This window comes from Apostichopus japonicus, chromosome 1 (genome assembly GCF_037975245.1).
Source record: "Apostichopus japonicus isolate 1M-3 chromosome 1, ASM3797524v1, whole genome shotgun sequence".
Classification (NCBI taxonomy): domain Eukaryota; kingdom Metazoa; phylum Echinodermata; class Holothuroidea; order Aspidochirotida; family Stichopodidae; genus Apostichopus; species Apostichopus japonicus.
The window spans coordinates 2,827,293-2,852,993 of NC_092561.1; the positions used below are offsets into that span (position 1 = coordinate 2,827,293).

General features: G+C 38.4%; 1 protein-coding gene across 1 annotated transcript in view; it reads left to right on the forward strand.

Annotated features, from left to right (window-relative positions):
- Positions 1-13,388: 13,388 nt before the first annotated feature.
- LOC139980079 (uncharacterized) overlaps positions 13,389-25,701 on the forward strand; it is a 33,313-nt gene continuing 21,000 nt past the window's right edge. Inside the window, exon 1 of the mRNA XM_071991485.1 lies at positions 13,389-13,441. The gene's annotated coding sequence lies outside the window, so the exon portion shown is untranslated. The remainder of the gene's footprint in view (positions 13,442-25,701) is intronic.

Consider the following 25,701-nt stretch of genomic DNA (forward strand, 5'->3'; position numbering starts at 1 on the left):
TATACATATAGTGCACACTAATCCTGTTACATAGTAGTAGCTAGGCAAAGTGATATCGGTTGTTTTCTTCTCGACCTAATTAATTCTTCCTCTGTATTAGGTTTATCACAGGACGTACAGGACTTGGGAAGCGAGATTATTGCTGAATTGAATATACAATATATAAGGTAAAAGTGTTTCGTCGCTCAGCTTCAACAAACGTCAGTTAGAACTGGAGGCAACTGTTTCTTTTAGTAGGGCCTAGGTTTAAGTTTAATATTAGAAGCCTGCCTAGTTCTAATAAAGTTGTTTAAACGTGACAACCGATTCACACAGAGATTACAGTAACTACTGTAAATCACAACAATTGGATTTGTTGGAATTACACATATCCTGAGTTCTTACCGTAATCCAAATAACACATGCTAACGATGTATATATCACGATTCAGATTTTACAATTTGGTACACAAATTAAAGATTTACAGTGGTAACTGTGTTCTCTGTGTGTATCGGGTGAACTTGAGTATTTGCATTGTTATGTTACGAACATTCTGTCACTTCTGGTCTATTTTTAATCACTATTGTGTTTCTTTCTTTTATTAAAATAATTGTTTGGGTATTTGCGAAGTAATATTCAAAGATAGCTATGCCTACAGCAAAAAGGGAGACTTTAGATAGGACGCTATAGTTTTTGACTGAGGATCTGGATGTCACGCCTGTAATTATTCATCTCAAAAGTAAAGAAATTCTTAAAGACATAGACGAAGAAAAAATCAACACAAAAGTAACAGAAAAAGAGAAAGTCATGGAGCTTGTAAAAATCATAGGGGAGAAAAGAATTTTCAGATAGTACTTAGGGAATTGTCAAGGTTCGGAATATCTAGCAGAAGAAATGGACAAGAATTTACATGCTGTCGAAGAAGAATTACAGAGTTTAACGGTATTTATTATGTTAAGAAACATTTAAAATCATTTCCATTCTGGTTGTTTAAATTAATCTTTAAGAATATTGAACTGGATAGTTTGAGACCTTTGAGGAATTTATAGAGCATTTATTCCTGCAGACTTTATGGAGTTAAAACACATTTATCTCACATTTAGAGGTTTGTGAAAAGATACTGTAGAAACATAACCATTGGCTTCTTCGAAGTGTTGTATAATGTCTAAATGATGCAATTCTCTGCGTTCCCTTGACGTTTTGTCGACAATGTGTTGTGTTGGTATGTGGAGGAAAGGTATAAACATTACGACGTTCCGGTAATACGGTTTTGACAGCTTATAGTATATTGACCATGTGCGTTAGGAAGAAATTAAGACCTGTAAAGAGTTGGGAGAAGGAGATGTTATGACATTCGCAAATTGATTTTAGATTCTATACATAATATTTTCATTGTAGAGACAAGCCGATGGAATGAAGCAGATCGAAAGATGGAAAGCCTTAGAAGAGAAATTTTATTGCTTCAGCTGCAAATATGACAACATAGGAAATTACACAGATGTTCCTGAAGAAGTTAATATACTTTTGATTGGGAAAACTGGGTCCGGTAAAAGCGCCTCTGGAACACACTTATCGGGAAACCTTACTTGAAAGAAAGTGACACCAGTGCGTCGGTGACTAAGACAATTAGTATGAAAAACCTGAAGGAGGATGGATTTAATATCACATTCATTGACACACCTGGTCTTTTTGACACGGCCAAAGATTTTCAAAATGAAGATTTGGTGCTTTAAATAGCGAAAACAATGATCAACTTTAAGGGAGGAATCCATCTATTTCTGCTGGTTTTGAGTTCTACAGCGAGATTCACCCAGGAGGAACAAGACACCATTAACGCCATCGAGGTAAGTTCGATCATCAAGAAGTGTTATGCAACTCTCAGCGGATGGTTTATTTCAGTCTATAGAAAGTTCCACGAAAAGCAAGCATGTAAACCACTGTTTGAATGCAAAGTTTGGGTTTAAGTGAAATGTGTGATTGGAGCACAAGCAAAGTAATGAGAAACAAGAAAGAGACGATAGTATGGACATAATGAAATAATGACCGTTCAAGTGTGCTCAAATAATATCGTTGACGAGTGGTGTGCCAGTTTGTAAGTGTTCATAGCCTCCACAGTTCAACATAGCCACGCCGATATTTATTGTCGTAGCGTAAATGAATGTCACATGTTGAATTTTTATTTGTTACTCATAAAAGTTGTTCTCATGTATGCCACATTCATTAATTTTTTCATATTGTACCCGTACAGAGCATCCTTGGCAAGAGTGTTTTATCAGAACTGCCTCGTAGTTCTGACCTACGCTCATGCAAAATTTGGTTCTAAGGACAAGCAGTCGCTGCGGCAGTACGTTACACAGGAAAGGAAAGATGGGGGCAAGTTTGGGGATCTACTTAAGCATGTCAGCAATCGAGTAATAGCCGTCGAGAATTGCTTTGAAGATGACTTTCTGACAGAGAAACATCGTCAGAAACTCCTTTGTTGTTTAGGTCAGGTTTACACGAGAACGAAGGGTCTATGTATTCCAACAAGGCATTTAAAATAGCAAAGGTAAGAGTCGAGCAACATGAGGAAGAACGAAAGAATAGAGTCGCCAGGGAAACCGAATTGACCCATATGAAAACCATGTTGCGAAAGTTTCTTTTGCAGAAGTATCTGAAGCAATTAACAGAGAAACAACTCGACAACATACTTCCAAAGGTTAGGAAGGAGACACTACACATCATGACGAGGTCTGGGGTGAAGCAGTTACCTTTCATCACAAGTGAAGATGTCAAGATATACGTAGAAAACTTCATTCGGGAAAATGAAGTCTTGACGGACATGAATGACTCTGGTCAGGTAATTGGAAACCATTATTTACTGAACTTGTGGGAAGTCAAATTGAAGCTTCTGATATAAGTATCATGGAAGTATCCAGTTTGTTCTTACAGCAGAATAACAATTTGCTGTAAGAGTGTCTTGGGAATCCTGTTCGAAAAACGACAACAACAAAGGGAGGCAAAGCGTTTGCAGGAAAGGGAAGACTTAAGGAACACAGATAGGTAGAAGTGATGTTCCTTCAGATATCAGTAAGTAAGTAAGGAAGTAAGTAAGTAGGCAAGTAAGCAAGTAAGCAAGTAAGCAAGTAAGCAAGTAAGCAAGTAAGCAAGTAAGCAAGTAAGCAAGCAAGGAAGCAAGTAAGGAAGCAAGCAAGTAAGTAAAACTTTATTGATCCAATATGGAAATTCGTGTACTCGCACGTACTATAAAAATTCTCAAATGACAGAAAAAAATATGACTGTACAGATAATATGGTAAGAGGGGTAAGAAATTAACGTTGAAGATTGCTTTTGAAAAGTTGAATTGCACATGGGATGAATGAATTGCGGTGTCTGTTGGTTTTCAAGCATGGGAGTCTCAGTCTCCCACTGGCCCTACTCATGCAACTGTCATGGAGAAGGCCATGGAGTGGGTGGGCACTGTCCCCCCACACAGTGTCAAGTTTACTCTGGAGTAAGCATTGATAAACTTCGTCTACCGTATGCTGGGAATTACCGATCACCTCTTCCGCTCTCTTTCTAATTCCATCGATACGATCTCTTTCCGAATTAACTACATTTCCACCCCAGCATATAAGACAATAACGCCAGACCCCGCAAATTGTAGCATTATAAAACATTTCCAAAATTTCAGAGCGAACATTAAAGTTTGACATTTTCCTGAGGCAGTAAAGTCGGGAATTCAGTTTCTTAACAAGAGTATCAATCCCCCCCCCCCCCCCCCACGATAAATCATTGTTCAAAGTCACGCCAAGGTGTACATTTGACTCGACACGTTTGACTAGAGTTCCCTTAATAATGGGATTAGCATTCCGCCGGAAGTCGATCACCATTTCTTTCGTCTTGGTAACGTTCAGTTCCAGGAAATTCGAGTCGCAGTATTGAACGAAAGACTGTACTTGGTTTGTGGTAGGGACTGTCCTCAGACCCGTTGATTAATCCCACCAAGGCAGTGTCATCAGCAAATTTAATAAGTGAGCACCCTTTCTCCGAGGATCTGGCATCATACGTATATAGCCTGAATAGAAACGGTGCCAGAACTGTACCTTGGGGCGCCCCAGTATTAGAAGAGGTAATCCTGGAGCGGCAGGTTGGGCTGAGATTAACGGATTGCGAACGGTTTTTGAGGTAGCTCATTATCCATTGAACAAGGCCAAAAAATATCTGCGATAAAGTGTGTGGACATCTGACAACTGCACAGATGCAATCTTTGGGTTTTGATGAAGTAAAAGCTGAAATACTTAAACAAATCAAAGAGCAAAACAAAGTTATTGAGGAATGTAAGAATGAGGCTGTGAGATGCTTTGCGGGTTCCACTGAAGTTAGAATCAAAGAGAGAGGCATCGCTAAAATATCCAACGTGAGGGTAGATGACGAAATTCTAGTCTTTGACGAGAATGGGCTTCTATTCTATGATAAGGTCTATCTCATTTCTCATGCAAGAGAAGATGAAAATATTACCTTCGTCCGGTTGCAAACATCTTCAGGTAAAGACCTGCGTATTTCACCAGGTCATTTATTACCTGTTGGTAGTCTTGGTAGTAACGTCGCCGCTAAAGACGTATCCCTTGGTAACGTCATATTTACATTACAAGGTGGTGTGATGATGCCTGACAAAGTTTCCTCAGTAACCTACGAGCTATGTCGAGGAGCGTATTGCCCAATGACAATGCATGGGACTATTGTTGTCAATGACGTAGCAGCATCCTGTTATACAACTTTCTTCCCATCTCCTCTTGCTCACGCCTTGCTTTCTCCCATAAGATTCCTCTTCAGTTATTTACCTCTACCTCTCTTTAATCAATTACTTCCATATGATACTGAGGAAGGGATGCCAGTGCTGCTCCTAAAATGCCGTTCCATAATCATCAAGTTGCGTTCATTGTGTAAAAGAAATGGTAACCCAAACAAAAGCGTGTAGGTGTTGAAACGTGTTATGGCCCTAACAACTCTTTTATAATATTGTTGGGAGGTTTTTTTTTTAGGAGGGATTTACACAACAGTTGCTTTTCAATTCCATTTCACTTTACATAGACGGACTAATGTTTGACTCATTAAATATTTGTAGAATCCGACAGTCTGATTAAGAGGTCAGTTTATTAAAAAGTCCAAGAACAGTAGCATTTGTCAATAATTTATAAAAACCTGTCAAAAAGAATGAAAACTATCATACTATCTTCTTTTATACGTTTTACCAAAAAAGTTCCATGATCGTTTTCAGTGCTATAACGGGATTGTCACTGCAGTTGTATGAATTTAACGTAATTATTACTTGTTTAAAAGTAAGTGGGCCTGACGTTTCGATCCTAGCAGGACCTTCTTCAGCGGCCGCAGAAGGCTTTCCGGGGCTCTCAGCCTCTGAATATGATCTCGCTAGGATCGAAACGTCAGGCCTACTTACTCTGACAAATTCACTTACACGGGCTCTGTAGTGGATCAGCAGTTTGCTAACAGTTTTGCTTTTTATTGTAATTATTACTTATTCGATGTATTACTAGTTTTTAATACAGGACGGATTGTATTTCCAGTTTACCATTTCTATTATATACTTTGTTTTTTATTTTCGTTTTGTTGAGCAAATTGATAATATTTTCCCTTTACCTTCCTTCAATGACTCTTGAAACAGTGAAAACAACTTATTACTAATTCATTCCACGAGGTGGACCGTACTTCAAATTATATTTTTCAATTTCTATTCATTCACCTTACAATCATATTGTCATTAATGTCACATAGATACGGACGTGAAAGTTAGCAAAACATTCTGCTTTTAATTTCCATAGTAAAGTTTTTTACTCTCTGTGTCAACCAATGATGAGATCAATGTAATACCACATGCGGTTACACATCCATTGTAATACATTCATTTACATGTTATTTAATACATTGCCCCTGCTGAACAGTGAGGGGTTCACACGTTAATTTCGGTTAGTAGTTCTAGCAGGGATATGTAAAAGGCGCTGGTTTTATTGGTGTTATTAATATCGTAATACAGTATACGCTAGTTTATGACTACTTTTAAACACGTAAATCAATCAGTAACAGAAAAGACCAATGTAACTGGAGTTGATAAGTTATTGTGAATTAATATGAGACTATACTAAAAGTCTTTCACAAACGATCCGACCACTCCAGCTATCCTTAAATATTACATTACTCTCAATATGAAAAAAGGAATTTGATAGATGCAATGTAGTACAATATCTACGGATTGAAGTATATCTACGTCTAAGTAGATTATAAATGAATCCATCTTTTTGAATTATGAATGTAGTTAACCTTTCTTTTCATATATCATGAAATAAGTTTTTCTCTGTTATGATTTTTTAATTAGGTGTTAATTATTGACACAAATGTAAAAAGGCAGAGTAGGAGCTGAAGAAACAGTAGTAGAAATATTACAGCGGAATCATTTTTGATTTATTTTTATATCTGACGTAGCTTTGTTAGTATAGTTTAGTATCACATGTGTGGAATTTAAACCATGTATGGTGGCAAGATGGTATTTTAATGTGTAAAGCTATAATTCAGAACAATTTTATGATTTTCAAACTGTTTACATTGTTGTGAAAACATCTTTTTTATCTGAATTGCCAACCATTCGAAAATAAACAAAATTTTCAAATATACATTCATGAAGAAATCACAGTCTTCAAAGCATTTTTATTGCGGTCTAGGAGACCCACTTTGGACAAACGAATAATGTGTGTCTAACACCACTGCATATCGACGTATTTATGTTATTTGTATAATATTAATATATATATATATATATATATATATAAATATATATCGACGTATTTATGTTATTTGTATAATATTAATATATATATATATATATATATATATATATATAAATATATATATATATATATATGTATATATATATATATATATATATATATATATATATATATATATATATTGTTGTGGTCCGCAAGAAGTAAAGTGTACTTTGCAACGGTCAGAGCGCCCTAAAACTTAATTCTCAAAATAGCCTTAGTATGCGTGTAGCATAGGTGCTAATTTGCTACTTTGTTTGTGTTAAGTCTGGGAATGTAGCGGGCCGCTGACCTGTTGGGAGAGTGATGTTTTCCTTCTAATCTTTTTTTGCAAAGTTGGAGGTTATGAACGTCATCAAACTTGCGGCGCTTAGACCTGCCGATACAAAACAACGGCGTATCTGTTGTGAGCTGCCCTTGAAGGGACAAATTCGGCAGAGGGTCATGTTGACTTATTCCCTACATCGGACAAAATTGGCAAATTCATAAACTATTCCCTATACATCGGCCAAACTTGGCCAAATGTTAAACTATTCCCTACATCGGCCAAACTTTGCTAATACTCTAACTATTCCCTATACATCGGCTAAAATTGGCAGATTGTTTAAAGTATTTCATTGTATGACGGTAGTATCGAAAATGTATAAGAGGGGTGAAATTCCGCTTAGAAGATCACTTGTGGTTCGAGGTTCGCAGACTCGGATAGCTAGAGTCAAGGTAGTATTCGTCCGTTAGTAGAACACTGAAAGACTCTCAGAGGTACCGTATAGTCTGATTAGGTATTTGAACTGGCACTGACCAGCAGTGTAGGAGGTATTGCTTTTGAAGTAACCAATTTACTAAACATTATATTACTATTTCTCACACATTTTTCTTTCATATAGAGAATAAATATAAGTAACACCGCTCGACTACCCTTCCGAAATGTTATTTTCCTATCGCTTTCTCCGGGAACGCGACAATATAAACTACATTTTCCCATCCCAGCATTCCCAGCATCCGTATGTTACCCCGGGGATTCGGGTGACCTAGGTGTGAGACACTATTAAGGCCACCTGAGGGGTAGAAAGGAACAAAACTCAGAGCGAAATGAATAGTACAGCAACACAATGTCATAAGGTATAGCAATGTTTATTTACAACCCTTTAATCCAGAACATAATTGTCCTTTACTTTACAGCTCTCTTCAATATCATATCCACCTTAGTGCAACATAATGAATTTATTGATAAACAGATAAACGTAATCAATCTACAGATAACACGCAATCACGCATACACCAACAATATATCCACCATACTAACTAACATGACCCACAGAGCTGCACATAGAAGTGTTAATATTTATTGTAACATCTTAATCCTCTGTGCACCCCTAGACTAGCAACATTTCCCTGCATGGACTAGGGAGCTAGCTTAAGACTTATTATTAAAACAAAACATTTCAATATAGTTGTACCCACACACTACCACTGCACAGGCAGTATACAGCTAATAAGAACAATATCTCTACCTGGTATAGGATTGCCATGGTAAAACAAATGCCTAAACAATTCCACCAATCCTGTGCACCCAGATCTTTCTAGGGGGTCTACCCTATGCAGCATGCTGTATAGCAACTTTAATCAACTCATCTTCCAATGGAACAACCCATCCAATTAATCTGTGCTATACAGGTTTTACCTGTAGTGGCTGCACCATATCACATAACAATGTACAATACAGGTTACATACAGCTTAAGGCTATATTAATAACATATAAAACAGCTAGCATTGATAAAAGGTGTACTTCAATGTTTGACAATCCTATTGAATGCTACCATGAATACTGATAAGAATACATCCGTTAGATCCTTAAGATAAGAGTAATAAGTACAATAAAGTAAAAGAACATAAATGCGGGGTAGAAAGGCACAAACTCCGATACCTTCGGTGCCCAAGGCGCATCACAATATTACCCTGGTCAACGATAACCTGTCAAACATATAGAGACAATCCCTCCACATGGCAGCATCCAAACAGCGCCTATTAGATCATAAATGCGGGGTAGAAAGGCACAAACTCAGAGAAAATTAATAGTACAACAACAACACAATGTCATATGGTATATCAATGTGCCACTGACGTGTCATTTTCCCCTAACCTCTGAATGGCTGTTCCACTATCTGTAAAGGTAACTCAATAAAAATTATAGGGGCCTCTGTTTTGTTCAAATCATATTCCTAACACTCTCCCCCTCTCAAAAGAAGTCGTTCCACATGGTTGCTAAACATAGAATCGTAAACAAGGATATCATCAAGGTAGACAACACATATCTCGTTGTTAAGACCGAGCAAGCATCCGTCCATGTACCGTTGAAACTTTGCTGGGGCATTTTTCAGCTCAAAGGGGATTCTTTGCCAGTCATGTACTCCCAGGGAGTAATAAACGAGGTGAGATACTGACTTTCTGGGGACATATACCCTTGATGGTACGCTTTACACTGATCTAGGGTACTGAACCATGTGTTCCCTTTCAGGCCATCTATTAGATCTTGGATTTGGGGATTAGTTGTCGAGCATCCACTGTTTTCTCGTTGAGTGCTCTAAAATCAACGCACAGACGAAGAGAGCCATCACGCTTTCGAACGCACACTACAGGGGAGGAATAATTAGATTTAGACTTACTCACCCAACCACGTCTGATGAGATCCTCTAAGTATTCTTTGACCACCTTGTGGAGTGGTCAGGGAATGCTGATGTATCCCTTCTGGACAGAAGTTTCGTCCTTCAGCTGTATATTCATCTGCAAATCTGGGCAGTTACCAGTGTCCATATCATCCCTGGAGAATGCTGATGATTCTTCTAACAACATCTTAGTTGCAAATTGTCTTTGGTCAGGAGTCAGGTCAGATAGGTCAACTGGAAGGCACCAGTCACGGTCCTCTCTTTCGTCAGGTGGTCTAGTTCTGTCAGTCTCTATATCACAATTTACATATGTAGAGTTTGCTTTCGCAGTTTGGTCTACGCTAGTCTCGCGGAGTATTTAGGGTAAGAGAAGTACTGAAGTCACTTGTTCTTATGTCCCGAGGGGAGTCCGTTTTGAAAATAGAAGATCATGGTTAGTGTTATTAAGCACTGGTACATTAATATGGACTACTGGCCCCCATGTCTTCCGTACAGTGGTTGCTTTTACGTTCAACCCTTCTGGCAAGGATATTTGATTGGGCTCAAATAGACAATCAATAGGCCACTTGACCTCTCCCACATATACTTTACATTCAATGAAATGGGTCTGGTCACTTCTTACTATCTGATAACGAGGGGGCGATCTGACACTGGCCAGGAGAACACTGTCGGTCTATTTTACAACGCTAACCATTGGTGTTAGGGTAATTTTCCCTTTGCCAGGAAATGCAGAGTGAAGATCATTTTCACTCAACTCCGAACCCCCTATGCCATTCAGAAAATGGGCGATAACGTTGTAGCCCACGAGTGGGTTATCCATCTCCCCTGAATAGACCAACATGGGTACCTCTATTTCACCATGTACCCACGGCAAAACTTACTGCTACCCACCCATCGTATGGTACCTCTATCCCGTTTGTGGCCGTTAGGTCCAGGTGAAGACCATCCAGGAGCTCTTCCACGGTTCTGAATATGACCCCTGGCATATTCTCCTGAATCCAATCCTTTTTGATTATCGACACCTGGGAACCCGTGTCCCACAACACATCCATTGGTAACCCATTGAGAGAAGCCCTCACAATACACCTATTACCAACCAATCCTTCTAATTTTTCAAACATTTTAAGGGTCAAGTGGGGTGGTGCAGTGGGAGGTTGCTTGGGACTCTTATGTCTATCACCAAATGACTGTTCTACTGTTGGGGTCCCCCTCGTCCCTTACAGGTGACCCTCTCTCGTTTCCCGGTGGCCTCTGTCGACACCCTCGGGCATAGTGCTCACCACTTCCACATCGGAAGCAGTGGTTACACCGATTACTCACATTTTCTGATTTACTCTTAGGGCAGCCCCTTTTCCCTTTGTAATTAGCTGGCCTGTCTCTGCTCAAGGATTCCTGTATTTTTAGCTCTTTCAGACCCTCAATGTCTACCCTTAAACTATTTAGGGATTCTTCAAGGGGGTAGGCTGTGATTCCCTTTTTTGTTACCTTTTTCGAGGTTTCCTCGATAGCATGAGCTGCCTGGTATGATTTCGTTTTGGACTGTTTCTTCACCCGCTCCGTCTCACTACTGGCGCTCTTGTTTAGTTTCTCCAAGAGGAGCTCATCAGAGATGGATGGATTCTCTAGGGAAGGCTTCAGGTCGGCCCGAATCGACTCACTTGTCAGCCCAGTCGATACTGCATGAAGGAACATGGCCTGCACCAACGGCTCCTCGTATCGCTGGCTGGTCTCACTCTCTTTCGAGGCGAATAAAATCCGCTGCCGATTACTAAGGGCCCTTACAAGGAATTCCTTCGGTGTCTCTTTGGGTGCTTGTGTGTGGCTGTTCAGCTCGTGGTAGAGCTCTGTGGCTCCCTTTTCTTGATAATGTGACCGCAGGATCCGACGAAGATTTGGTAAGGTTATATCCGTCTGCTTTCCAGATACCCCGGAGATTCAGGCCTGGGTTGGTAGCTCTAATAACTGCCTCAACCGCTTCTTCCTCTGGGTATCCCTTCCGGAGCCCAGCTTCTATCTGGTGGATAGGAATGGTGAAACCCAGCTCATCCTTCTGCTGACTTCCAGCAATCTGCCCTGAGATCTTAAAGTCCCGGCGGATGTACTCTCTGTGGTTTTGTGACACTTTGGTATTTGTCGGGTCGGAAGAGGACTCATGTGTACCCACCTTTTGGCTGGACTTGTCGTCAACTTGCTCTGGTATCTCCCCTAGCAAGACCTCTCTCACCTCCTCCAACTTTTCAAGGCCCTGGTCTTCCGACTCCTCCAGCTCCTCACTGCTCAGGTCACGGTTGATTAATCCCAGAAGACCGACTCGACCTTTCGTCTTTGCCTTGATGCGGTCAGTCTCGGGAAGGGCGATTCCCAGACCAACACTCTCCAGCTGATCTACCGTGCACAGATGCAGCTTAGTCTGGATCTCGCAAAGAAGCTCGTCAACCGTCGCCATCTTTCTGGGTGAGCAACCTTAGTCCTGCTCCTCAGTATGCCATCAGTTTTTATCTGGGTGGTGCCGCCAAATTGATACCGACGGGATTCGGGTGACCTAGGTATGAGCCAATATAAAGGCCACCTGAGGGTAGAAAGGAACAAAACTCAGAGCAAAATTAATAGTACAGCAACACAATGTCATAAGGTATAGCAATGTTTATTTACAACCCTTTAATCCAGAACATAATTGTCCTTTACAGCTCTCTTCAATATCATATCCACCTTAGTGCAACATAATGAATTTATTGATAAACAGATAAACCTAATCAATCTACAGATAACACGCACTCATGCATAGACCAACAAACATATCGAACAGACTAACTGACATGACCCACACAGCTGCACACAGAAGTGTTAATATTTATTCTAACATCTTAATCCTCTGTGCACCCCTAGACTAGCAACATTTCCCTGCATGAACTACGGAGCTAGCTTAAGACTTATTATTAAAACAAAAGGTTTCAATATAGTTGTACCCACACATTACCACTGCAAAGGCAGTATATAGCTACGAAGAACAATATCTCTACCTGGTATAGGATTGCAATGGTAACCTAAACAATTCCGCCAATCCTGTGCACCCAGATCTTTCTAGGGGGTCTACTACGCAGCCTGATGTGTAGCTACTTTAATCAACCCATCTTCCAATGGAACAACCCATCTAATTAATCTATGCTGTACAGGTTATATCTGCTAAGTAATTTGACACCATGGAACCACCTCGTTCCTGGGCATGGCTGCAGTGGCTTCACCATAATCAAATGACAATGTACCATACAGGTTACATACAGCTTAAGGCTATGTTAATAACATGTAAAACTACTAGCATTGATAAAAGGTGCACTTCAATGTCTCGACATTTCTATCAAATGCTACCATGAATACTGATAAGAATACATCAGTTAGATCCTTAAACTCTTAAAGATAAGAGTAATAAGTACAATAAAGTAAAAAGAACATACGTGAGGGGTAGAAAGGAACAAAACTCAGAGCAAAATGAATAGTACAGCAACACAATGTCATATGGTATATCAATGTGCCACTGACGTGTCATTTTCCCCTAACCTCTGAATGGCTGTACCACTATCTGTGAAGGTAACTTAAAAGTAAGAAAATAAAAATTAATAAAAATTATAGGGGCCTCTGTTTTGTTCAAATCATATTCTTAACAAGTACGCAAATGATTTGGAAACATATAGCAATTCCCAACCAATTATTGATCATTAATATTTTATGATATAGCATTTGTTAGTTATACACTTACGTAGAAAATGCTGTCCTCAGCATATTGCCACTACAGTACATGAATTTGTGGTTCGATGCTTGGCGCCCTCTCTATTATATGTCATACGATAAGTTACTGGGTCAATTTTGTTTACACCAATTACCTATATATATTCATCCTGGTGTGCATCGTGGCACTATCAGCGCAGCGGAATCAGTCGTGTCCTGTGAGAGCATCGACCACTTTGAAACTGATAAATACGGTAAGTACTCAAATCACACATGTTATAATATTGATCCTTTATTTAACTTTTGTATGTGGTTTCATTGTTCGGACTGATTGCTACAAGTATAGCCTAGATTACGATATGATTAAATTAAAGGAGGTTATTAGCACTAGGTAACAATTTTGTATTTAGCTAATATTCTCGTCTCATTAATTAATCCATAGCTCCCAAGCGATCCGTATTTAGTCACACAAACCTCCGAGAAACTCGCCATTTCGATAAACAAAGTTGCTTAAATAAAGGCCTACTTCAGATTAGCTATAGGCTATCAAGTGTTTTCCAGCTCATTAAATTCCTTTTCAAATACCTTTCCAAAGTATGAGTGTCTGATTTTCTGAATAATTGACACCATGGACCATTATCATGCTTATTCAATCTTGTTCGTTAAATGGAAAGCTGACATATTTTTGCCAATGTAGAATTTATTTAAACCAAATTTCCCAGTCAACATTCGGTAAATATTGACAACTAGAAACATTTAAGCCAACTGTGTTGGTCAAATTCCTAAGGAAATGCCACCTTTATGCACATAGGCATCACGAGAATTTAAATTATACCAAAGGGTACCTTCCAAGTATAGCCCTCCCCTAATACCCTTTCCCTAGTCCACAGACATACAAAGGACAGATCAGTGATGGACCAGCATTTCGCTTCTGAAAACTTGAGAACTATGTAATCTTATCGCTTAACATTATGTCAGTAAATGTAACGGCCGTGTAACATGGCATCCAGCTGTTGACTGTGCAGCTAATAAGGTACGTCACTCACTAACATAATTCGTTCTCATACTAAAGCTTTGTTTTTTTTACCTAGTCTAGTAAAGTAAGATCCTTTCCATAAGACAGTGAAGCTGAGACAGCACGTTGACGAATTTTTAGCCGTTTCCCCTGTCAAATTCTATCTTCGGGTGCCCAAACAGTGTATAGTAATGGGTTGAAATTAGGACGTCACCTATTTTCCTATTTAATGAGCATGCGCGTGTGGTCCGTAGCGTGGAACACCCACGCAGAGACTGTTGCATGATGGCCGCTATTCAACGTTATATTGATTGTTTCCTTGTCCTCTCTTCTCTAGGCAAGATCGTCTTTAAATCCTACATTTTGGTTTAGTTAAATACTACTAAGCCGATCATAAACGTCTTGAGATCTTTAATATGTTGGTTTTATGCGTAGATGACCGGTTGTTAAACTAGCAAATCAGTGGGGGATAAAAATGTTGTAGTGCATTAGTATACTTCAACACGCTTTGGTTTGTTAATGTTTTGTGTGTATGTCTCAGTAGCGTTATAACTACTGTAGAGGAAATCCCCATAAACTGCAGCATTTACAGATATTTACAAAATTTTAATGCCTCTGTCAAAATTCATCCTTTTCATCACCCATTACGGTAACCCTCAAGAGTGTCTTTGGAGTGACTAATGAATTGTAATCTAGGCGTAACTGTAGAGCAGTGGCGGACTGGCCACATGGGCATTTGGGCAATGCCCCGTGGGCCGGTGGCCCTGTGGGCCGGTGGGATGGGAAGCCTGTTAAAATTTACAGCCCATTTTCACAGTAGTTAATAGAATACCGACGGACTGTGTAGAAATCTATTTTTTACTGTGGGAATCAGCTAATGAAATCCCCATGTTAGTTAGTATGTTATAGTTCAGAACAAAATAACGTGCTATTGGGCAATTAACCCATCATTATTTAGGTTTTTTCAATTTTTTTCAAGCACGTTGTCACAATATGCTTGAAAAACTATATAAAATCCAGTCTAAACCATAACCATATTCTTTTGTCTACTTTTGTTTACGTTTTTAACGTTCCTCAGTTTAATCAAGTGTTGCAGCTGGAAAATTATTTTTGGGTCATTTTTTAATGATTATTGTTAGCTACAAATTTGAGAAATATAGCACCATTTTGCAACTAGGCGTTCCTTAACTTCAAAAAAATCTCAAAGGGTCCCCCTTCCCTTAGACCCCTCACCTAGGACAACGATCACTATGTTAGTAGCATATTCATGAATAATGGGCCAGTTTAGGTGGAAAATGCCCTGGCCGGTTTTAAGACTCAGGCCACCCCTGCTGTAGAGGTATAACAATTCGTGTTAGAAAACATGACAAACAATGAAAACATCGACTAATCTGAACTAATTGATTACATACGTGCCCTAAATAAATTTATCATTTCAAATGACCTTCCCTTACCAAACATTTTCCTGCATCTATGTCCTTGGAGCTAGAGGATGCTGAGGGAGCTAATACAAATCATAAGCATCATGTCGCTAAGCTGAACTAGTTTTTTTCTTTATTATAAAATATCAGATTTTCAATACCCTTCTGATGCCTACTTCAGAGAGGAGCTACTTATAAAACATTTTGTATTTAGCACTTATACTCATCAACTACTGAACAAGTGTTGTATAATTGTTGAAGTCCGTTCTGTCACATCAACTGTTTTAATAGTATCTGACTTTAAAGTCGTGACAGGACATGATTACATAATTCGCTTTCTTCAATATTTTACCCTTTATGTCAATTTGGCCGAAAAAGGTATACACACGGTCTCTTTATAAATTGCAAGGCGATTTACTTTATGCCAAAGAATCTACCATATGACGCATAGCAGCAAGCAAGCAAAGCATTGGCTTCACTTCAAGTTTGCTTTATACAAGAAGATATTCATAATATTTGTGGCTAAATGTGTAAGACATGTGCGATCATTCGAGGAGACGAACAGCAGCCGGGTAAGACGTATTTCGTGTGAGTAGGCTGATTTGATAAAATAAACCCCTTATTTTTTAGCTTAATTCTGTGCCCAAATTTACTCTGATTAATAGGAAGCCAATCTGTAACAGTTTTGTTAGCCCAAGAATCGTTAATTGATATCTCGGAGGTATATTTTTTGATTGTTTAATTAGCAAAGTATGATTTTCCCGTAACGTGAACTTTAGAATTGAAACTTAGCTTGTCTAGGCTTGTTATAATGCGGTAGGCTGCAACGTAAAATTATACAGTGTTAGTTTGAGAGCCTTGCGGAAATAATTACAGAGGTACTCATTTGAAACTTTGAGCTATAACGTTATTCGTGGTAATAACTAGATATTTTATGAACAGATATTAAACAGCGGTATTATTTAAAGAAATGATAATCGTTTTCAGGGTATTTCTACTATTTTAGATTACAACAGCTTGTACGGAAATCCCTTTACTAGGCTACATTGACGAAAGAGAGAAGTTGTGTTATTTAATCCAGATATTATTTGTGCTATCATTTTCTTCTAGATTAACCAATTATCGTCTTGTAAATTGTTATATGAATCAATTTTTTAGCCTAACGTCAACAATGATACATTATTTCTCAATTGAGTTAATTTTAGCCTATTAGACTACGTATTAAACAATAAACTGATTTACCTGCATGAGTTCAACCTTCTCACGAGAAACCTTCTCACGAGAAATTACTCATTTACAGTTTTCTTTCGAGAAACCTTCTCACGAGAACTTGCTCATTCCCACTTTCTCGCGAGACTAAACCTTCTCACGAGAAATTACTCATTCACAGTTTTTTTTCACGAGAAACCTTCTTCCGAGAAATTACTCATTCACGGTTTTCTCACGAGAAATCTTCTAACGAGAAATTGCTCATTTACACTATTCTCACGAGAGACCTTCTCATTAGAAATTTGCTCAGTTCATGTTTTCTCACGATAGATTTGATATTAGTTTCCTGCTCATGAGTCATTTGCTCGTTAGCTCGTTTAGGTTTCTCATAGAAAAGCCCTGCTCACGAGAAGCCTCTGATATATTGAACATACAGTGGGCTAATACTCAGTCAATAGTGTTGTTTTACGAGCGGCTTTCATGCGCGTGAGTAATATTAATAGTAAGGAGTGTTTTGTAAAACCGCGCTGCTGTTTGTTCGACTCATCGATCAACCGTCATCGACTGTAAATAATGGATGAATAAATTCATTTGAGAAAATTAATGCTACCTCTCTTCATCATTTCGTATGACTCTGCTCTTCACTGAGTAGTGGACCACGTTCGGCGCTACAATAATAAGACCAATTGATTGCGGCGGCCCTGCAAGACTTACTAGCTAGTACAATACTGTCGCTTATTGCAATTTTCGATAGTCATGTACGTCGATATCTTTGAACATTGAGATTTCGCCAAGAAGAAGCTCTGTCATTCATCTTATTTCCTTTTGACAGAGTTGGTTCCCAATTGACGTTTCAGTGGAAATTCATTTGTTTTTTTTTATCAGTCGGAGATCTAACCTCAAGAAAAAATCCGTTTTTGCGCAATTATTAGCCACGAGAAGTCTTACCGGAATTAGTAAAAACTACTCTCCTCCGGATTACGAAGTTGCGCGAATCCAATCGACACCACATACGTAAATTGTCGGAATTATGCATTTCCATAAATTTAGGAAGCGTTAACTTACTTCATATATGACGTAGAACATTTCTTTACCCGAGAATATCCGAGTTTTGACGGACCTAAACTGCTGGGGTACGGTTGACGACGAATAAATGAACGTTACTTACTAGTGAGGTGAGTATCTAAATTTTAGCTCCGATGTTATCTGTGACATTGCCGTCTTAAGTCACCAGTTGTACTAAAGAGTGTATTTTCTAGTATAAAACATTTTTTATACAATATACCACCACTGCATTTCACAGTTAAATGAGGTTATTTTTGGCCTGCTGAAAATGAGACCTTCAACGTGTTGCTTGGGTCTTTTACTTTTATCCTATCGTATACACTACACGAAGCGATCAGTGCTTAGGCTTCGCAATCGCATTAACAAAGCTACTGAGTACACATGTATTTGTCAGTAGCCTAGCCTATTACCTTGTTATTGTAGTAGTACGTACACATAACACAGGGTAAATTATGAATATGAGTTGGGGTAAGCCCCAGGAGTGCGTGGGCCTACATAGTGTTTTGGTAAAATACTAGGCCTAGTAATAGGGTACTTACTTAGCATTAGTGACACACTCCCTAATAGTAATGATAGTTATTACCTAGGCCTATTCCTCTTATCTCAAAATCAAATCTGTCTGCTTACAGCCTCCTTGTTTATTATTAGTTAGGTATCTTTGATTCTAAATGCTACCTGCATAGTTCGGTGTCCCTACTTCTAAATTATAGCCAAGTTCAGATCTTGAACTTTAGCTGTTGTGTGGTGTTTTTGAAGTCCTACTAGTATTTCAAACTTTCTTGATGAATACCATTTACAAAAGTACAAGCAATAGCCTAACTTATTCCTATACCATTTCAGACATGTTTTTCTAATCTAAGTAGGCTAAACCTAGGATTTGGCATATTGTTGGGTTAATTTCTAAGGCCAGCCATTAGCCTCCTGTATGATGTAGGAGTTGAGGGCAGTCCTATAGCCAGGTTTGGGGTATAGGGTATGAGCTAGGAATAGGATACAGACCTACATATCCTGAGACCGAGTCACTGTTTGATAATGCCATAGCCTTGCCTATCTTTAGTTAGTTGCAGACCAAGTAGTAGTACTATGCTAGTGCTTGCTGTTTACATTTTATATAGGCTAGTCTAAGCCCATTAAGTGTCATTTTATATTATACTTTGTTATTATCTTAGCTCTTTGCTGTTTTAGTGATGTAGTTATTGTTGTGAATAAGCTTGTAGTTATCCATTGCTATGCCTAAGGAAAGTGCATGCAAAACTTTGCATCCTAGTAAAACAAGTGGGCAATTTAAAGGTGCCTGCAGAGTAAATCTCGCTACTGGCATATTGGTCAGACACTTCCACGCCACGTTCAGTTGGTCATCAACTTGAGAGAACTAGGTATATATAATGATGACTGTATTTGCCAGTCAGAAGAAATATTCCAAACCCCCAGGAAATGAACCACCCTAACAGAGAGGACACAACAGGTCCCATGGAAGAGAATGTACTGTCGTGTGATGTTCTAGTGCCGACAAAATTCATGAAACTATTGTCACTTGCATACTGTTATTGCTGCCTTTGTTTGAGTGCCTGCTTTTTGGGCCTGCCACTCATAAACATTTACTTATTTTTTTCTTTCCACAGTATGAGCAGAAGCATATAGTCTACTTGTATGATAGTAAGTTTACAAGTAGTGTATGAAAACCACAATGGGTTGCCTTCATACTAATAACACATATCAACCTCTTCCAACCTTCAGTCAACATTTTTGGAACTGGTTATTTTTTTATTTTAGCAAGATTTGCTTTCATAATGATCACCGTTGTCAAGCATTCAGGTTGGTTGTTGATAGCTTTAAGAAATCTTTAAAATAAACAATCTTGTATGGAGGCAGCTCATTGTTTATCATAAAAGGCTGAACAGGCTGGTAATAACTGGTGATTATTTCAGCTATGCCAATTGTCATTTCTGATTTCTGACTCCATAATTTTCACCACTAAATTCGAAGTGACAGAATTCAGAAAAGTAACACTGCTTCATTTCAGTTTCAGATTTCTGTGTTTGTATACATGTACTAAACACGGTAGCTCTTTACCAGCCTGTCAGCTTATTGTGGCTCTTGTACATGTATTCTTCTCACTGTTTGCCTTATCATTGGCCATATCAATAATAATACTTCATCGTCACTCCAGTATCTAGCCTTTCACGTCACCACTGTTTGTTTGTGATTTGTCTCTCTTCACATTACAAGTACAGTTTTCCTGTCTGTCACATATTTCCGTCCAATGTTGTGGTATAAAAGTCTACCACTGTAAAGTACTCATCCTGCAAATGCTTGAATTTTGTCTATTTGATAAAGTACTGCATCTTATTTCGGAGACCAAAACGTGTTTCCTTGGTAAAGATAATTTGTTTTAGTATTGTTTTGAAGCAAGTAACCAAAAATTTTCAACTTGTTAGTACTGGTTAAAGATTGCCCAGTGCAGGAAGAAAACAATGAATATTTGATTTTCCACACAACAAGTAACTGCATACAGAGTCTTCACTCTGTTTTTTTCCGTAGAGGGGTAGAAGGAGAGTTGAGATGGATATGTTAAAACAAGTAGTAGTATAACTTTCAGTTTTGAACACAGTGAACTCTTCCATGGAAAGATCTATCCATAAATGATTAAGCATTCTGTTTGAAGATGGTTTTGTTGGGGGGGGGGTATTCATTTTTGTATTTAAATATCTTGCATTCATTGAAAGATATTGTCAAAAGAAAGAATAATGTGTTTCACAAAGTAAGGTTTTATTATTGTTATTGTAATTGGTATATACAATAAGAAGCAGTGCATTTAACTACATCAAAACAAGTTACCATTGGGTCTACTTCTAATGACTTGTCTTGCAAAATGATTCCATTTCCTTTGCACAACACCTTTTATGTTACTATTTGCCAAAGTGGTCACACCCATTTATTAAGTTATTGCCATTTTCTATAACTTGCCTACAAACTGCTAATAGCATTCCTGTACATTTGCTTTAAAAGAGATCAAAATTATATATATTTATCAAAGCTTTTATATATGCATATGTTCACTGCACATCTTGTGTTGCGGAAATGTTAACTTCTTACACTTATAATAACCATACATAACGCAATATGAAATACGCTTGCTTGGTGGGTGCAATCGCATCCTATAGATGCTTTTTTAAACTTTGGTTAACCCTTGCCGAAAAGGTCGCCTTGCTTTCTTGCAAGTCTTCCTGTAAGTACTGTAGTACTGTAGAATTATGGTTGTAATGTAATCATTGTATCACTTGATTTTATGCTTTCTAGCAGTAGCACTATCATGTTACTTTTGACAGTTTCAAAGAGTTCACATAATTATACCATTTCATTTAATAGATATATTTCTGTTTCCCCTTTCTTCATTCGGTATACAGTACTTCCAAGAGCAGCCATATTACATTTATCAAAGTTGTCACACTTATGTGCTTGTTTTTATGCACAACTCTGTTAGCTTTGGTTCCCTGTTTGTCATTACTTGTACAGTTGGACAGCTATAAATTTGTATCAGTGTCAAAGTGGTCACCAAAAACATATATGCTTTCTTTCATTTTTATTATAAAAAGAACAAATGTATTACATTTTTCAGTATGAAAAGTGGATGCACATTATATTCTCTTTTGTTTTCATAATAATCAGTACAACTATATTCCTTCACATTATTTAAATGATCATTTTGCTCATTAGTTGTGCAGCCTTGTTACCTTGATTATGTTTTTGTTTGTTATTGCTAAATGTGCTTTTCTACCTCTGCATTCATTACCTTGACAGCTATTGAATATTATAGCCAATTATTTATCAAATTTTACATTTTACTATACTGCTAAAGAATTCCGCTCATTTCTATGTTTACTTATCATATCCTTTCATACCACAAGCAGCCAACCATTATTTCAAAGTTGCAAATTACCTGCACATATTTTAAGATCTTGATATGTAATATATACGTGTCTGTAAGTTTTGTCACTGCCATTTGCCAATTTGTATTCTAACAGTAGTCACACATGTAGTCACACATGTATTATATTCTGACTATATAGATATCTAGTACCTCATTACATAGTCAAACTGATACAAGGTAATAAACTTCATGTCCTTCCTCACCAAATGGTATCTTCCAACTTTTACGCATGGTTTGGCTTTCATAGCAATTGCATCAGAGATGGTGTGCCTTTCATATCAAAAACTGTGGTAACTTTCATGTGCAAGTTAATTATTATTTTATTATCTATCTTTTATAGTTTTAATACGATATAGTTTTATGTAGTGGCATAGTACTTGTGTAGCATAGTACTTGTGTAGCAGTTGTGTGGAATTCTATGATTTGCAGACTTTTAACAAACTTTAAGAAAATTGTGTGCACACATCTTGCCTTGTGATGCTTATGCTTGTATAAAAGATATCACTCATATGTTATCTTCTGCTTCTTAGTGATGCTGGATGATACCACTAAGGTTTCTTGGCACATTCAGAATCGCTGCAAGGCAATGGTAATGACTGGAGTCACTCCTTAGACCTGGTAATATTCCCATGCAGAGTGAGAAAGCCTTATTTGCTGTCCAGTTGGTCATTAAATATTGAGAAAGAAAATATAACTGCTGATCACTCCCACATTTGGGTAGCACCCTGTGGTTCATATGCTGCAGTGAACCTCACTTGCACTAGGAACCAAGCTCAAAATCTAACAGTACCCAGGCCAATTGACCTATTAAGGATTGCTGCACTGCAATTGTAATGAGCGGAGTCTGATCACTAAAGAGAGGAACTTGTAAATAATTTGTTTGGGGGGAACATTGCTTCTTATATTCCGCATGTGTGAAGGTATTTCTGAAGTGTAACCTTGCATATGCTAAGCCTTGTTCGATACAACAGCCAGTCTCTCTTGGCCTATTTAGATAGGCTACTATGAAGTGGTAAAGAGTGAGGGCTTTGGTGAATGGTTTATTGTAAAATTTGTGAATGTGGGACAGTTTATTTATCTCCTTTGTTTTGCTTTTAACCACTGTCAGCGCTTGCTTGATATCATATGAGCATATTTGTGAGAAAATATTTCCTATAACCCGCTTCTTATTTTTTTTTTTTTCATATGACCTTTCCATGTACTTAAACTTGTGCGGATAATCCCCATGTTTATATTAACATTATTTTTTAATAGCCATCAACATATTGTATCAATGAATAAAAATGTTGAAAAGGATTTCGGACTTTTTTTTAATTCTTTGATTGGTGCGAGTCATTGTCAGCAACCAGTATTATAAAAAAGAAATGCTCCCAATGGTGGAATGGGTGGGGGTAGCAGGAGTTGATATGTTTGTATACTACAGAATAAACTACTTAAGCATTCCCATAAAATATATCTATTAAGGCCCATTGCACACTTTACTTGGGGTATCGTGCCCACGAGCCTCACCTAGGTGTGCCCATCTGACCCACCACCCGTCTCGACTTCCCACCTCTCCTGCCATAGCTTTCGACATGCATGTATACTATGGAAGAAACCAACGCTCGATGATATTTGAAATTGCATTTTACATTATATGTACCATCCCTACCTCGATTAGGAGACACGAGTTGATCTAAACGATAGAAGGTATTGATATACATGCGATCAAACCATAAGAGAAAATGTTCAGCTGAAATACCGCGGTAACATCAAGTCGAAATTCAATATAGCCGCCAGACAAGCTAACGAAGTAACATACGCCCATTAAAAGCCCTATTGACTTACACACTAAATCACAAAAGTAATGTCTTCTCTAAGCCTAGATAGAAGTTTTCACTTGCTAAACGCTACCCATCACTGGATAGCTGACAAGTTGGCCTTTCATGGCACCATCAATTTTCCGTACCATGACCATGTAGATTTTTTGCTACGAGAGCCGGAACTTTTCGTCACTTGTAAACAAACCTCTCCACTCAGTGGTAAACAAATTTCCTACGCTGCTCCTTGGAGGCCTAAAGGGGTCTAAAATTGCCTCAATTGACCCAATTGTTTAACCACATGTGCTTCCATTCATGTTCTTTAACATAAAAGCCACAAAGAAGCACATCCTAATTGATAACATAGCAAAAAAGTTGTTCTCCTGCTCCGAATTGGCACTTTTCCTGAAGGAGAACATTTGCCGCGGATTGATATTGACGCTAATAGGAGTATGCCACCACGAACGCATAATCTGCTTCTATACGAACTGTGAAAAACCGTCTTAAGATGTTAGATGTTCTGAATGCGACAAAACCCAAAAGGTATTTCACTTAACGTAATATTCGGGTCAGTTTTGAGTTATTTTAAGGCTTAATCGTGTTTTAGGAATGGTTTTTAAGCATCCTCCGGCAAGATCGTGGAACTGCTATCGAATTTTCTTGGCCTAATACCTCCTGCAATATTTACGAAATTTCAACATAACATCCCACCTATGCATTAAGAAATCTTACCTGGCAGTAAGAAATCTGAAAATCAATTGCACAAAAAATGAGAAATTTACAATCACAAGCAAAGGAAATGAAATGAAAGTTGGAAGAAGTGTAAATATGTTGGAAGCTTGCTGTAGAGCGAAGAAGACATTAACAGAAGAATTGGTATAACCAACGGTGCTTTCAACACACTGTCAAGCATTTTTAAAAGCAAAAACATAAGCCGGAACATTAAGCTTAGGAATTTTGAGACTTTATTAAAGAGTATTTTTTTGTACAATTGCGAACTGTGGGGCACAACGAAGGATCTTGATCGCAAAATTGACACTTTTCAAAGGAGACTACTTCGAAATATTCTCAACATTAGATGGACCAATAATAATTGGTTATCAAATGATGAGCTATACAAAGAAACCAACCAAACACCTTGGTCATCGATAGTCGGACATAGAAGATTGAGATTTTTCGGTCATGTAGCAAGACATCAGGAGGACGCTCCAGCAAAGGTTGCTTTAAGAGAAGCACTGAGACCAAGGGCGTAGGAACCAGGGGGCTGGGGGCGCCAGCCCCCAGTGAAAAAAATATGGAGGGGCGGAAGTATCATTCCGCCACCCCCCCCCCCCCCCGCTTCGCAAGTCAGAAAACCCCTTTTCATTTCCAAATAAGAAAAAATCTCATTTTGAGCACCAAATTGCATCTAAGGCCAGGTGAAAATGCAAAATTATATACAAAATGGAGTGGGTGGGTTGAAGTGTGCTATATTGCACCAAACTGCATCTGAGGCCACCTGGAAATGTAAAATAATTCCAAACGGGAGGGGGACACCCCCTCCACTTGGACCCCTCCCCCAGGCCGGCCATCAGTCTTCAGCCCCCCCCCCACTCAAAAGTACCTTCCTACGCAACTGACTGAGACATACTGCTAAACCAGTTGGAAGGCCCGTGACTACCTTGCTTGGAAAAATAAAGTCCCAATTCAAGGACATTGATATTAACAATTTCGAGGAAGCAATAAACCTTGCGCAAGATCGTGATACGTGGCGGAGGTTAATCACTGAGCATGTTGGATAGACGAGACTCAACTTATTACTACTAATATGCATTAAATATTTTTTTTTCTACGCGCATGTGTCTTTCTTAGGCATTATGAGTCATATTTGGCAATAAATGGTTATCGGAAAACTATATGCGTGCAACCTTACGCGATCGCCGTAATTCAAACGTAATGATATGCAAAATCGGTAAAAAAATCGGAGGTCACGGGGGCAGATCTCCGACTGTTATATTGCACGAATCATTTATCCTCTAGGGGAAATACTTTTCCTTAAGAACAGATTCTCAATGCCAATTAGAGGGTGTAACGT